The following is an 11,611-nucleotide window of genomic DNA, read 5'->3' as shown; positions in this document are numbered from 1 at the left end:
TGTTCATTGTCTCCTGCATTTTTTTTTTTTTAGGGTTTATAGTTGTACTTTTTGGGTGGTAGCAGGGAGAGATGCATCTATGCCATCTTATTGGGACCAGAAGTTTTTCTAAATCGGTTTGATAGCAAATTCTTTAATGACCTGAGGTTGAGCCTTTTTTTAGATGTTTAAAAGCAGCTTATGTTCCCATGTCTATTAACTACCTCTTTGTTAGATATTTATAATGCTCCTCTTAGTTTATGTGAGATCAAAAATTATAAATGTACTTATATCTTTTCTAGGTATGTTTGATATAAATAATTACTCAACTTCTTATACTTCTTTTAGTATTTCTTTCTTTTCTCTTGAATCATTTTTGAAGAAATTGGCATTATTTTAACCAGATCTATAAATTCTGTAATTTGGAAGGTGTTGAGAGTTATTGACAGTCTCCATGATTATTACAAGTTTTCAGGGAAAGGAAAAAAAGATACATAATAATATAATAGGAAAGTAATACCTATTTGTTTTACAAAAGAGTTTGAGTGAATTGGGCACTTTAATTTGAATTAGCTCTCTGTTGAACATCTGCAGGATAATTTATTCTTATTTCTCAAATTGGTGTGTAATAAATGATCAATAAATAGTTATTAATACCACGTCCCTCATAATGTCCATCAACTCAAGAGGGATCAAAAATATGAATGGAAGATGATGACATAGTGTATGAACAGGGGACTATAGAATAACGGGCAGAATAAGAAGGTGATGACTGTATCTTGACAATAATTTGGATAATTTGTTCCCTCTTTCATAAAATGTTTCTGACCAGCAGGGAAAAAAGAGAAGTGGGAAAGGAACCAATCACTTAAAGGTTTTGTGATCATATAAAATTTTGTGAACATACTGATAATGGTATCATTTTCATTCTCTGTTACTTTAGGTTCAGGTTCTTCGGAATGCTGGAGAAGAAGTGACCCAAACAGTGTCATTTTTAAAAAGGGCACCTGCTTTCCTCAAACTCCCACTAAAAGAAGATTGTACATGTAAGCATTTTTGAAGAATAGGTAAAATGGCCACATCAGCGTATTTATTTTCTAAACCATTACTTCCTGACAGCAATTGGTAATTTGTTTTTAAAGTTGGGATTTCTGCCTGAATTACATTTTTATCTCATAAAGCATTCTTTTAACCCTTATGCAAAAGGAACAGATGTTATTTTTGTTTTAGAATGTATTCACCGCATTTACAGTTATTTTCCAACCTGCAATTGGGGACACATTTTAAAAATAAGTATCATATCAAACATAGATATTTTGTATCAAATTTCATTCAGAATATTTGATTAATGTATTTACTCTCACTAGAAAATGATATGCTCTTATTTGTCCACTAGACTTTTTAAATAGGCATTTACACGTAAGTTGTCCAGATGGGAACAGGGAGACTGAAAGAAGCTCCAGTCTATGTAGAAATAAAATGAGTTTCCTAAGAGCTACTTAAGAATTTCTGTATCAATTTTTGGATTATGAAACGAAATGTATATTATCTACCATTTTTGCTAAAAAAATCAAAGAAGAATATATTTTTTTAATATTTTACCTCAATATAATTATACTGAGGTATAATTTGCATGCAAGCAAGTGTAAATATCTTTAAAGGCACAATTGGAAGGATTCTGAAAAATGCACACATTTGCATGTTTCCTCTGTGCGTCATCCCAATAAATAACAACCCAGAAACAATCATCAGTTTAATTTCTTGTCATCAGATATTTTTTCTTCTTCTACAACATGTTAGAGTGGAATCATATTGTATTTAGTCTCATATGTCTGGTTTCTTTCATTATGAGCAATCACACATATTTCAGTAGTTTCCTCATTTATATTGCTGTGTAATATTCAATTGTATGAAGGTACTAAAGTTTATTAACACATTATCCTATTGATTAACAACAGCAGTTTCTGGTATTTTGCTACTTAAGTAAAGCTACCAGGAACATTCTTGTACAAAGCTTTTGGAAGTCTTATAATTTTATGTCACTACCGTTAGTACTTAAGAGTGGAATTGCTGAGTCACAGGAGAGCTGTATAATGAACCTGTTAACAAACTGCCAACCCTACTTCTCAAGTGGACATATTTTAAAGATCTTTCACTGTCTACTCCAACAGTGTATAAGACTTCTGGTTGCTCTGTGGTTATTCTAGTATGTGATGGTAAAAGTTCTTTTTTACCCATTCGGCTGTATGTGTAGTGGTATTTCATGGTAGTTTAAATTTACATCTCTCTGAAGACTAATAATGATAAGCTCCTTATCATGTTTCATTTGGGTATATTATTGGCAATTTGCATATCTTATTTTGTAATGTGTCTGCTCCAGTTTTGCCCATTTCCACTGGTATGTCTTTATATTTTCACATTGCAGGAGTTTTAAAAAATATTATGGATATAAGCCTTTTGTCAGCTATGTATAACAAATATCTTTCAGTCTGTGGCTACCTATGTTTGACCTAAAGGTGTTGTATGCTTGCAGTTTTTAATTTTGATAGTGCGTAATTTATCATTTTATGGTTGTTTTTGGCACTTATGATTATTGCTTTATCTTCTCTAAGAAATATTAGCCTACATCGAGGTTGGAAAGAGAATCCCCTACATTTTTCCTAGAAATTTTGTGACATTGGCTTTATGTTTAAGTTTATAATCTCTTATATTAGTTACTTTTGTGTGTGTGTGTGTGTGTGTATGTATCTAAGGTAGGAATTAAGAATCAAGAAATAGCTTTTTTATTTTCATTAATCTGTATGCCTATTCTTCCACTAAAACCAAAGTGTTGATTATTGTAGAATTATAATGTCTTTAAACAGTCACCTAGGATAGGTTCTCCAACTTTGCAATTTTACAAGATTTGCTATTCTAGATCATTTGCATTACTGCATACATTTAGAAAATACCATCAATTTCTATAAAAACCTATTGTGCTTATGAACGGGACTAAGTTGAATTTATAGACAATTTGGGGAATTAACAAATTAACAACTTTTAGTCTTTCAATCCATGAACATGATAAATTTCCATTTATGTTTTGATTTTTCTCAGCAACATTTTGTTTTCAGTGCCTTGCATATCTTTATTAAATTTAAGTATTTTATGTTTCTATTCTACTCTACTATAAATGATGTTTTTAAAATTTCATTCTCCAATTATCTGTTGCTAACACATAGAAATAAAATTTACTTTTATGTATTGACATATTCTACATCATAGTTTAATTTTTTCCAGTAGGATTTATTTGTACACTCTTTTAAGTTTTTCTACATGTACAATTATTTCAAATGCAAGTAACAAGTTTTGCTTCTTCCTTTCCAACGTATATTTCCGTAATTCCTTTTTCTAGCCTAAAGCAATGGCAAGGATCACCAATAAAATGTTGAGTATTGAGAGCAGACTTCCTTCTGTTGCTCAAGGTGTTAGGGGAGAAATTTCCACTCTTTTACCATTAAGTATATTAGCTGTAGGTGTTCACAGAAACACTTTGTTAGATCTAGGAGGTGACTTCAAATCTTGGTTATGTAATTTTTTTTTCATTTTAACATAAATTTCAGGGAGTTGTCTCAAATTATTTTATAGCCATTGAAATATATATTTTCTTATTCTGTTGATATGGCAAATTTCTTTTTTTAATTTTTGTATTTTGTTATCATTAATGTACAATTACTTGAACAACGTTATGGTTAGTAGACTCCCCCCATTATCAAGTCCCCACCACATACCCCATTACAGTCACTGTCCATCAGTGTAGTAAGATGCTATAGAATCACTGCTTGTCTTCTGTGTATATACTGCCTTTCCCATGCCCACCCCCACATTATGTGTGCTAATAGTAATGCCCCATTTTCCCCCTTATTCCTCCCTTCCCACGCACCCTCCCCAGTGCCCTTCCTTTTGGTAACTGTTAGTCCATAGTCCATTCTTGGGGTCTGTGAGTCTACTGCTGTTTTTTTCCTTCAGTTTTTGCTTTGTTGTTATACTCACAGATAAGTGAAATCATTTGATACTTGTCTTTCTCTGCCTGGCTTATTTCACTTAGCATAATACCCTCTAGCTCCATCCATGTTGTTGCAAATGGTAGGATTTGTTTTCTTCTTATGGCTGAATAATATTCCATTGTGTATATGCACCACATCTTCTTTATCCATTAATCTGCTAATGGACACTTAGGTTGCTTCCATTTCTTGGCTATTGTAAATAGTGCTGCGATAAACGTACAGGTGCATCTGTCTTTTTCAAACTGGGCTGCTGCATTCTTAGGGTACATTCCTAGGAGTGGAATTCCTGGGTCAAATGGTATTTCTATTTTGAGTTTTTTGAGGAACCTCCATACTGCTTTCCACTATGGTTGAACTAGTTTACATTCCCACCAGCAGTGTAGGAGGACTCCCCTTTCTCCTCATCCTCACCAATATTTGTTGTTGTTTGTCTTTTGGATGTTGGCCATCGTAACTGGTGTGAGGTGATATCTCATTGTGGTTTTAATTTCCATTTCTCTGACGATTAGCGATGTGGAGAATCTTTTCATGTGCCTGTTAACCATCTCAATTTCTTCTTTGGAGAAGTGTCTGTTCAGCTCCTCTACCCATATTTTTAATTGGCTTATTTGCTTTTTGTTTGTTGAGGTGCCTGAGCTCTTTATATAATTTGGATGTCAACCCCTTATTAGATATGTCACTTATGAATATATTCTCCCATACTGTAGGATATCTTTTTATTCTGCTGATGGTATCCTTTGCTGTACAGAAGCTTTTTACTTTGATATCATCCCACTTGTTCATTTTTCTTTTGTTTCCCTTGCCCAGGGAGATATGTTCATGAAGAAGTTGCTCATGTTTATGTCCAAGAGATATTTGTCTATATTTTTTTCTAAGAGTTTTCTGTCTTTGATCCATTTTGAGTTAATTTTTGTGTGCAGGGCTAGACAATAATCCAGTTTCATTCCTGTGCATGTAGCTGTCCAGTTTTGCCAACACCAGCTGTTGAAGATGCTGTGATTTCCCCATTGTATATCCATGGCTCCTTTATTGTATATTAATTGACCATATATGCTTGAGTTTATGTCTAAAATCTCTATTCTGTTCCACTCATCTATTAGTCTGTTCTTGTGCCAGTACCAAATTGTCTTGATTACTGTGGCTTTGTAGTAGAGCTTGCAGTCAGGGAGCATAATTCACCCTGCTTTACTCTTCCTTTTCAGGATTGCTTTAGTTATTCGGGGTCTTTTGTCATTCCATATGAATTTTAGAACTATTTGCTCTAGTTCATTGAAGAATGCTGTTGGTATTTTGATAAGGATTGCATTGAATCTGTAGATTGCTTTAGGCAGTATGGCCATTTTGACAATATTAATTCTTCCTAGCCAAGAGCATGGGATGAATTTCCATTTATTAGTGTCCTCTTGAATTTCTCTTAAGAGTGTCCCATAGTTTCCAGGGTACAGATCTTTCACTTCCTTGGTTAGGTTTATTCCTAAGTATTTTATTCTTTTTGATGCAGTTGTGAATGAAATTCTTTTCCTGATTTCTCTTTCTGCTTGTTCATCATTAGTGTATAGGAATGCAACAGATTTCTGTGTATTAAGTTTGTATCCCACAACTTGGCTGAATTCAGAAATTAGATCTAGTAGTTTTGGAGTGAATTCTTTAGGGTTTTTTATGTACAATATCATGTCATCTGCAAAGGGGGACAGTTTCACTTCTTCCTTGCCAATCTGGATGCCTTTTATTTCTTTGTGTTGTCTGATTGCCATGGCTAGGACCTCCAGTACTATGTTGAATACAAGTGGGAAGAGTGGGCACCCTTGTCTTGTTCCTAATCTTAAAGGAATAGCTTTCAGCTTCTCGCTGTTAAGTATAATGTTGGCTGTGGGTTTATCATATATGGCCTTTATTATGTTGAGGTATTCGCTCTCTCTACCCATTTTGTTGAGAGTTTTTATCATGAATGGATGTTGAATTTTGTCAAATGCTTTTTCAGCATCTATGGAGATGAAAATGTGGGTTTTGTCCTTCTTTTTGTTGATGTAGTGGATGATGTTGATGGATTTTCGAATGCTGTACCATCCTTGCATCCCTGGGATGAATCCCACTTGATCATGATGAATGATCTTTTTGATATATTTTTTAATTTGGTTTGCTAATATTTTGTTGAGTATTTTTGCATCTATGTTCATCAGGGATATTGGTCTGTAATTTTCTTTTTTTGTGGTGTTTTTGCCTGGTTTTCGTATTACAGTGATGTTGGTACAATTTCAATCTTTTTGAATTTGCTGAGGTTCTTTTTGTGGCCTACTATATGATCTATTCTTCAAAATGTTCCATATGTACTTGAGAAGAATGTGTATCCTGTTGCTTTTGGATGGAGTGTTCTGTAGATGTCCATTAGGTCCAACTGTTCTAATACACTGTTCAGTGCCTCTGTCTCTTTACTTATTTTCAGTCTGGTTGATCTGTCCTTTGGAGTGGGTGGTGTGTTGAAGTCTCCTGAAATGAGTGCATTGCATTCTATTTCCCCCTTTAATTCTGTCAGTATTTGTTTCATATATGTAGGTGGTCCTGTGTTGGGTGCATGGATATTTCTAACAGTTATATCCTCTTTATCATTATGTAATGTCCTTCTTTGTCTCTTGTTACTTTCTTTGTTTTGAAGTCTATTTTGTCTGTTACAAGTACTGCAACTGCTGCTGTTTTCTCCCTGTTAGTTGCTTGAAATGTCTTTGTCCATCCCTTTACTTTCAGTCTGTGTATGTCTTTGGGTTTGAAGTGAGTCTCTTGTAGGCAGCATATAGATGGATCTTATTTTTTAATCCATTCAATGACTCTGTGTGTTTTGATTGGTGCATTCAAACCATTTACATTTAGGGTGATTATCGATAGGTATGTACATATTGTCATTGCAGGCTTTAGATTTGTGGTTACCAAAGGTTCAAGGTTAATTCCCTTACTATCTAACAGTCTAATTTAATTCACTTTGTGTGCTGTTACAGACACAACCTTAAGTTTCTCTTTTTGATTTTCCTCCTTTTCTTCCTCCTCCATTCTTTGCATTTTATGAATCATATTCTGTACTCTTTGTCTTTCCCTTGGGTGACATCTATTTAGCCTTGGGAATACTTCCATCTATAGGAGTCCCTCCAAAATGCACTGTAGAGGTGGTTTGTGGGAGGTAAATTCTATCAACTTTTTCTATCAACTTTTTCTTATCTGAAAATTGTTTAATCCCTCCTTCAAATTTAAATGATAACCTTGCCAGCTATAGTATTCTTGGTTCAAGGCCCTTCTGCCTCATTGCATTAAATAAATCTTGTCACTCCCTTCTGGCCTATAAGGTTTCTGTTGAGAAGTCTGCTGATAGCCTGATGGGTTTTCCTTTGTATGTGATCTTTTTTCTCTCTCTAGCTGCTTTTAAAAGTCTGTCTTTATTCTTGATCTTTGCCATTTTAATTATTATATGTCTTGGTGTTGTCTTCCTTGGGTCCCTTGTGTTGGGAGATCTGTGGATCTCCATGGCCTGAGAGACTATCTCCTTCCCCAGATTGGGGAAGTTTTCACCAATTACCTCCTCAATGACACTTTCTATCCCTTTTTCTCTCTCTTCTTCTTCTGGTACCCCTATAATATGAATATTGTTCCGTTTGGATTCATCACACAGTTCTCTCAATATTCTTTCATTCCTAGAGATTCTTTTTTCTCTTTGTGCCTCAGCTTCTTTGTATTCCTCTTCTCTAATTTCTATTCCATTTACTGTCTCTTCTACTACATCTAATCTGCTTTTAAATCCCTCCATTGTATGTTTCATTTCAGATATGGAATTTCTTAAAGGTTGAATCTCTGACTTAAACTCATTCCTGAGTTCTTGAATATTTTTCTGTACCTCTGTAAGCATGTTTATGATTTTTATATTAAACTCTCTTTCAGGGAGATTGGTGAGTTCAGTTTCACTTGACCCTTTTTCTGGGGTTTGTGAGATTTTGGTCTGAACCATATGCTTTTGACGTTGCATATTTCTGTGTGGTGCCCACTAGTGCCCAGGAGCTCCAGTCCCTGGAGCTGCTCAGCCCCTAGAGTGAGGTTGGGGGTCATAGGGGAGCAGAGCTGGTGCCTGGGGGGAGGAAAGATCTGTTTCCTGATTTCTGTCTGAGGAGCCTGTCTCCAGTGTCAGAGCCAGTGGGCCATCATGCATGTGTAAGTCTCTGTGCTTCCCGTCTCTAGCTTTTGTAGGTGGGGCCTCCCTCTGGCTGGCCTGATGCCAGCACAGTGACTGCAGGTTTGTGAGCAGTGCTGGCAGGCCAGAAGGAAGGTGCAGCAGGCTGCATATCACAGTGGGGGGACTCAGAGCTGAGTAGGCAGCCAGGGGGATGGGGCACCTGAAGCTGCTGCAAGTTCCCAACCTGCTGGGCAGAACGTGCCCAGACAACCTTGTCCAGCTCTCCCCTCCCCCGCGCAGGAAGCCCTGTGCAAACCCTGCCCCATCAGCAGCCCTCTCGCTGGGAGGAAGCCTCTCAGACTGCCTGCCTTTCCCTTGTCCCAGAGAGGCCGGGTGTAGAACCCCTCTTCCACAAATGGCTGGAATCTCTGTCTCTCAAGCTCTCCACCTGTCTGAGCTTCCCAACGTCCAGAGCACCACACAGTGTAGGTTTCTGCTCCCAAAGCAGACCTCCAGGGTTGGTGTTCAACAGTTCTAGCTTCCACCCCCTACCCTGCTCCGTTTCTCTTCCTCCTGCCAGCGAGCTGGGGTGGGGGAAGGGCTTGGGTCCCGCGGGATTAAGGCTCTCGTACTTCAGCCTATTTTGTGAGGTCTGCTCTGTTCGTAAGGTCTGTATGCAGTCTGGTTCAGCCTTCTTTCTTCTTGTTGTTTTAGGGTTAGTTGTATCAATTAACTACATTTTCATACTATCTGTGGTTTTGGGAGGAATTCTCCGTCTCACGTCTCATGCCACCATCTTGAATCCTTGATATGGTGAATTTTTAACAATTGATTTTGAATGTCAAAACAAGCTTTTGTGCTTAGGATAAACACTACATGGTCATGAAGTGTTATGTTTTTTTGTATATTGCTGGTTTTAATTTGCTAATAAATTGTTAAAACATTTTTTTTCTCAAATCTGTGTTCATGAGGGATACCCATATGTACTTTTCTTGTGATGTTTAAGTGGGATTTTGGAGCCAGGGTTTTTATGCCATCATATAAGTTGTGAAGTTAGAACTCCTCTATTTCCAGAAAAAATATATTTTACAGTGACAAAAACTTTTTTAAAAAAATAATTGAATAAATTCACCAGAAGTAATGGGAGCCTAGAGTATTTTATTTTGTATGAGTTAATCTCTTGAATGGATATGAGACTTCCCTGATAGTCTCTTTTCTCCTTTCGTAACTTTTGGTAAAATTTTCAAGGGTTTTTCCATATCAAACAAGTTGTCAATTTATTTACATGAAGTTATTAACCATATCCTTTCATTATTATTTTTCATATGTATTGACTTGCAGAAATGCCACCTCCTTCATTCCTTGTATCTATAATTTGTATTTTCTCACTCTTTTGCTAGAATATTTTTGCTATAGGTTTTATTATTGTTTCCAAAAGACCCATTTTTATCTTAGTTAATTTTGTCAATTATTTTGTTTTCAATCTCACTGCTTTCCACATTTATTTTTACATTTTCTGTCTCCCATTTACTGTGTTTTAATATGCTCTTCCATTTCTACTTTCTTAAAATTGAAACATAAATGAGCTTACACATGCTTTATTTTGTACACTAAACCTTTACATTTTTTAATAAATCTTTAAATTTTAAATTTCACTTAAATATTTAAATTTTTTAAATCTTTAAATTTCACTCAAAAGACTGCTTTAGACACTGTCACAGAATTTGACATACTGGGGTTTCACTTTATTCAGTTCAAAATGGATGTTTTAAAGTAATATGTGTATGTATTAAAAACATTGTCTCAAAAGAGAGAAATGCTGTTAAACATCAAAAGAAAAAGTAGCTAAAACAAAGTATGAAATTATTAAGATTTAAAGAGTAGAAAAACTATATTCAAGCTAGTGTAGCAAAAAAAGCCTATAATCTCCTTAACACCAAGAAATGTATGAAACTTTAGAGTAATAAAAGAGAAGAAAAAATTAATTTACTTCCTTGAGCTCATTGGTTCATATGTTGAGTGTTATCATGACCTCTGATGCTTGTATTTAAGCATAATATTTTAAATAAAAATTGGGGGTCAATTACATCAGTAGCTCATATTTATCAACATTAAACTCCAAAAAATAATGTTTTTCAAAAAATCAATGAAACAGAAATCAAGAAATATGTATTCTAATCCTGGCCATAAAAATTATTAAATAACTGAAATCTTAGAAAATTGCAAATCGTTAAGACACATTACTCATCTTAAAAAATTAGATCTTAGTAGGTATCTCATGAGGATCTAATAAGCTTTTTAGTTGCAATTTCACAAAACTGGATAGCATCAATAAGAGCACTTCCAATTATAGAATATGCCAAGAACACTTGTAAAGACAGAGTATGTGCAAATGTTTTTTGCATCATGGAAAATGATGGTATTTAAATATAGTATTAGTTAGTAGGTTGAAACATGACAATAAATAGCATTTGATAGACAAACAAAATTCCACACTATTATAAGTATGGCTCATAAGTGGAGGTCACTCCAGATAATGAAATAAAGTAATACTTTATAAGGTTGTATGTTTTTCTGAAATTAATAGTAAATATTGGCAAGTCTCTTTTAGGGCCTCATTTTAGTCACTTAGCCTACAGTCAAAATTCTAGCTTTGATGTAAGTGAAATGAAAATGTATTTTTACTACCTGCTTTGCTTGCTATATGGAGTATACTAAAATATTTAATGTGGAATGCGTCAGTCAGGAACATTCTAACCAGCGGGCTGTTTTTTTCTCCCCACAGGTGCTCCCAGTGACCAGAGCAGCGGAACTTCTTCCCCTCTCTGTGACAGTGGCTTACACCTCAACTACCATCCCAACAATACAGTAAGATGAGCCACAGTTCAGATTAGTAAGGATGTAAAACAAAGAAAGCCTAAGAGAACATATATAGTTGTAGTGTGCAAAACTGCCCTTAATCCTGCTTTCTCAGATATATTTGAAATTTTTGGTTGCTTCATCATTTGAGTATTACGATAAAGCCAGGAAGGAAAAAATAAGTAGGTCAGGTTTTTTTTTATATCATTTTTCTCCTCTCATATCTATATTTAGCCCTTTGTAAGCTATAGAGACTTTTGAGAGGTCACATACAATGTCATATAATCATTTTGTAACATTGCATATTCCATGTAATTTCATGCTCTAAATGATTTGACATTACTTTTATCATTTTTCTTTCAAAATCAGATGGTTTAAAGTAGCAATTTAATGTGCTACTTGTTAGCAATTTCTTAGCAATCTTCTTGCTAAGGTTTCTTAGCAATTGTCAAGTATACCAAGGAATTAATGCAAAGTGAGGATATCTAACCTTCTCATTATGTCAAAATGTAATGAATATTAAATTATACAGGTATTTCATAATTGATAAAGTTGGCATGCTCATTTTCTATATGTC

General features: G+C 35.0%; 1 long non-coding RNA gene across 1 annotated transcript in view; it reads left to right on the top strand.

The window, feature by feature from the left end:
• The first annotated feature begins 913 nt into the window (after positions 1-913).
• The window catches only part of LOC140845264 (uncharacterized), a 31,897-nt gene continuing 21,199 nt past the window's right edge, over positions 914-11,611 (top strand). Inside the window, exons 1-2 of the long non-coding RNA XR_012124076.1 lie at positions 914-1,025; positions 10,961-11,043. This is a non-coding gene — a long non-coding RNA (uncharacterized lncRNA). The remainder of the gene's footprint in view (positions 1,026-10,960; positions 11,044-11,611) is intronic.

The sequence above is a fragment of the Manis javanica genome, chromosome 2, assembly GCF_040802235.1.
Source record: "Manis javanica isolate MJ-LG chromosome 2, MJ_LKY, whole genome shotgun sequence".
Taxonomy (NCBI): Eukaryota; Metazoa; Chordata; class Mammalia; order Pholidota; family Manidae; genus Manis; species Manis javanica.
Note: the sequence above shows the minus strand (reverse complement) of the source record. Positions and strands in the feature narration are given on the sequence as shown.